Source organism: Trachurus japonicus, chromosome 14 (genome assembly GCF_045865225.1).
Source record: "Trachurus japonicus isolate A0001 chromosome 14, Traja_1.0".
Lineage (NCBI taxonomy): Eukaryota > Metazoa > Chordata > Actinopteri > Carangiformes > Carangidae > Trachurus > Trachurus japonicus.
In genome coordinates this window covers 30,641,043-30,645,608 of record NC_140920.1, presented here as the reverse complement: position 1 = coordinate 30,645,608, position 4,566 = coordinate 30,641,043, and the positions used below count along the sequence as shown (strand labels likewise).

The 4,566-nt window shown below is 39.8% G+C and overlaps 1 long non-coding RNA gene across 1 annotated transcript; it reads left to right on the top strand.

The window, feature by feature from the left end:
* Positions 1–1,322: 1,322 nt before the first annotated feature.
* LOC146975033 (uncharacterized) lies at positions 1,323–4,290 on the top strand. The gene is made up of 2 exons (XR_015037575.1): positions 1,323–1,415; positions 3,935–4,290. It is a non-coding gene; the product is annotated as an uncharacterized LOC146975033 (long non-coding RNA).
* Positions 4,291–4,566: the final 276 nt, after the last annotated feature.

Sequence of the window (4,566 nt, the reverse complement as noted above, 5' to 3'; positions counted from 1 at the left end):
GTTTTCTCATTTGCTTTGATTTGCGCTGACATTATTGGGCTTGCTGCTTGCTTGTGTGTGTCCAGTCTGGCTACTTAACACACGCACGTCGCAGAAATTATTTTCCAGACTGGACAGACTGGTTGTGGCAGAGGTGTAGCCTACATGCAGGGGAAAAATATCAATATGATATCAAAAGAAAATGAAATTTGTTTTATAAAGCCATTATTTAGGAGCAAACTAGTGTAAATGCACAGGGGAAAAATCAGAGTCGCTGTGCCTTTCATGTAAAGTGCCGACATCAACACGTGTGCGGTGGTGGTGGTGGGGGTGGGGGGGGGTGTCATCATCACCACCACTTGCTACTTCAAACAGTGTCCGCGCTCCTCTCTCCCTCGCACACTGCAATTCTCTGACTCAGCAGTGGCGTCGCCAATTCCTCCTGTTCTTCAAAAAGCGTGTAAATGCCGGTACGCCATGGTCAGACTGGTCGTAAATTTCTGCACTTTCTCCCGACAGGTTTTGGCTTGATAGATCCCAAATTAGGTGGAGAAAAGTGCGTACGCACAAAACGGGGGAAAGAGCGTGTAAAAAAACGTGTATCCACAATGATAAATGAGGCCCCTGGTGAGTAAAAACTACAAATAATTCTTAAAAATACTGTATGCATCCCTTGTGGCTGGTGCTGTACGCTACAATGTTCAAAAAGCTCTATGAATAATAATAATTAAAAAAAACAGAAAAAAAAATACTGTATGCATGTATCACCAAAGTCATCATTAATTTTGAGTAGGGTAGTTTTATATGGTATGTCTGTTATGTCTGAAAAGCCCACTTTTACAATATCACATTACTTAAGTTGTTTTTTTTTCTTGTCTGTACATAACATCTATTGCACATCTGCCCGTCGTGAGTGAAGGATCCCTCCTCTGTCTCACCCTGAGGTTTCTCCTGTTTTATTGGGAGTTTTTCCTCAGTCATTGTTTTTCCTCAGTCGATGGGTTAAAGGGCAGAGGATGAGAGAGAGACAAACTGTTTTTAAATGAGCTAATAAACTTTCCTTTCCTTGTCCTTTTTTCCCCATGCAGCTCTAAAGTGAATTCCACAGGATCACAAATCTGAATCTGCCATCTACATTCTATGCTTCACTCAACAAGTACACACCTCAGCTGCTACGGCTCTACAAAAAGAGGAAGACTGGCCCTTTTGGACAGAATCTGGAAGCGATTATGATGGCATTTGAGGAACAGGTAATCTTTTATTTTTATTTCATGCATTACATTATTGAATGTGAACAGTGAACACTAACATCCCTTGCATACGCTGTCTTTGTGCAACAGGACAAAAATGATATCTGTGCAGCTCGAACAGCAGCCACGGCCGGCCTACCACACTACTTGAAGGAGGATTCCTCAGAAGTCTTCAGAACATGCAAGGTATTTGTGGGTTCTGCTTCTCAATGCAATTAACATTTGAGCATGTGAGGATCACTTTCCTTTTTTAACATGTGGTTCAAATTAGGTCTCATCATGCACATTAAAGCAGAAGTAAGTGGTCCGGTCGTTTTCGCTAATGCTGCGTTCCAGGCAGGCTTTTGAAATCGTAAATTACAGCTTCAAGTCACAACTTACGACTTTGTAGCGTTCCAGGCAACCCACTTGTGTTTTTCCGACCTGTTTTACCGGTGAAAGTCACTATAACGGCCACTCGTAACTTCCGACCGGTGAACTCGTACCAGATCGAACTGGTACGACTTCACGGTCGGAAAAATACGAGTTTCCTTGAACGCACCATAACAGTCCTCGTCCCTACGTCGCCACATTCACGGCGTCCCTTGGCTGCACACACAGCCCTGCATGCCGTTCTCTCTCCTCATTGGATAAAAACTGTAGGATACGATAAATGTTTTCTCCTCGGCTCAGAGCAGAGCAGAGTGACTGACAGACCCGTGTTTCAGACCAAACACTCTATGTAAGTGATTGCTGTCGGAAGATATAACTATTTAAGACTTATATTAACACAAATATATCACTTACTTCTGCTTTAACAGATTATCTGCTAGTTTCACTTTCTTGGTGCTAAATTCTGATTTATTGCTCAGATTATTTTTTTTATATATCAAAATGTGAACATTATATTTTTAACCCTCATACCTGGGAAAGTTGACATTTTTGTCCACTTTTTAAACAACCTGAAAACGGCATACATAAATATTTTTTTAATTGCAGTGCGGGATATGTCAATGATTACAGTACCAAAACCTTGATTTTTAGGGATTTATGGGTTTTTTTACGTCTGATTTTTTTTAAAAAAATAATGCAAATTCATTATAATGGATGTCTATGGGAGCTGTTCCTTTAATCTGCCATAGTAGAAAAACTACAAAGCTTTAAAAACTGATATTGCTGCTCATCATTGATCATCCCAGGCAGCAATAACCCAACCTAAAATATTTCACTTCACCTTGCATATTTTGAAGATACTGGTGCCTAAAGTGTTGAAATTTGCACTCGAAAGGTTCAGATTGGCATCTAAAGAGTTAAAAAAAAATTAAATAATTGAAAACGGGGTAGTTTTGAGTAGAACTGAAGTGGGAAAAAATATTTATGAAAAAAAAAAATGAAAAAAATATTAAAGCAGAAGTAAGTGATATATTTGTGTTAATATAAGTCTTAAATAGTTATATCTTCCGACAGCAATCACTTACATAGAGTGTTTGGACCGAAACACGGGTCTGTCAGTCACTCTGCTCTGCTCTGAGCCGAAGAGAAAACATTTATCATATCCTACAGTTTTTATCCAATGAGGAGAGAGAACGGCATGCAGGGCTGTGTGTGCAGCCAAGGAACGCCGTGAATGTGGTGACGAAGCGACGAGGACTGTTATGGTGCGTTCAAGGAAACTCGTATTTTTCCGACCGTGAAGTGGTACCAGTTCGATCTGGTACGAGTTCACCGGTCGGAAGTTACGAGTGGCCGTTATAGTGACTTTCACCGGTAAAACAGGTCGGAAAAACACGAGTGGGTTGCCTGGAACGCTACAAAGTCGTAAGTTGTGACTTGAAGCTGTAATTTACGATTTCAAAAGCCTGCCTGGAACGCAGCATTAGCGAAAACGACCGGACCACTTACTTCTGCTTTAATGTATGCTATTTTTAGGTCGTTTTAAAAGTGGACAAAAATGTCCACTTTACTCATTTTTGATTATATTATTTTGATTAACAATGGAAAAAATGTGTTTGTGTTTGAAATTTGAAAAATAGTCAAAAAATACACAACCTGACCAAACATGATGAGGATCACTATTTCCAGTGTGAAATTAGTGGAGAAAATGCGCCCCCTTGTGGACAGAAATGTTCACATCAGGTATAAGGGTTAATAAAATATCAATATCTGATTCCAGAAGACACAGACTCTTCCCTCATGATGGTAGTAAATAAGTACTCTTAGTTTAGCACAAGTACTCTTAGTTTAGCACAATGTAACTTAATGTACATTAGGTACATGTGAAAAGGACACTCATTTTAGTTTTAATAGGAAAGATTGGATCCGGACGAGGTTTTGAAAACAGAAGAAACTATATTTATTGACAGTATCAGTAATATGTAAATCCACAAAAATAAAACCACAGTGCCTCCTGGATCTCTTTTTGTATAGACAAGTGAATAATCAAACCTTGGATTTAGCTCAGTAACTTTAAATGGTAATACAGCCAATGTCCATTGACCCGGGTAGTATGACTTTCTTTAGTTTATCTGACTGAAGAGATGGTTTGTCCTCCATCAGATGAACAGTGGATGTCATGCCCTCCACTTGGAGGCCTACATCCTGCTCCTTGGGCTGCTGATTCAGGCCATCTTCAGAATCCATAATGTTATGGGTGTTTATCATCAGACTTTAACAAGCTTGATTTGTAAAATTATACTTAGACGTTCCTTTCTCCTTTTTTTTTTTAGGATGACTCGGAAGCCGCCCAGGAGGGAACAGTGACTCTGGTGGCAGTGGTGAATGAGGAGGAGGTGCTTCAAGTTCCCTTCGAAACCCAGCATGTGTCCATTGTTCTTGAAGATACGGTTGTCATGTCACATAGATCATGGACCGATTCGCTGGTGATTTTGTTTGCATTGGTGTATGCACTGCATTTGAAGTACCCAGAAAAGCTCAGTGGCTTCTTCGAGTTCATTCAGGTTATCCTCCTTGACCTGGATGATGGGAGGAAGCAGCTTAGACCTAAACTACAGGCCTTAAAAAATGAGCTGGAGTAAAGTTCTAAAGTAAACTTGCATTTGTTGTCAGCAGTTTCTAAACAAAATACCATGTGGCTGGCCAGTTGATTTCTTGAAACAAGTGTTTAGTGTAGTTATGGTTAATCATTTTACTGTGCATATTTGTATGGTGCCACCAGTTCTATTGGGATGGGACGTACAATTGGTGGGATGGGCATGAAAACCACACTCTTCTTAGACTATCTGTGTTGGAGCCTATGTAGACACTATTATTCTTTTTGATTGCTTTTGATTGATTATGGTAAAAATAATTATTATTTACACTATTTATTTATTATTGTTTTTCTGTAGCCACAGTCAGG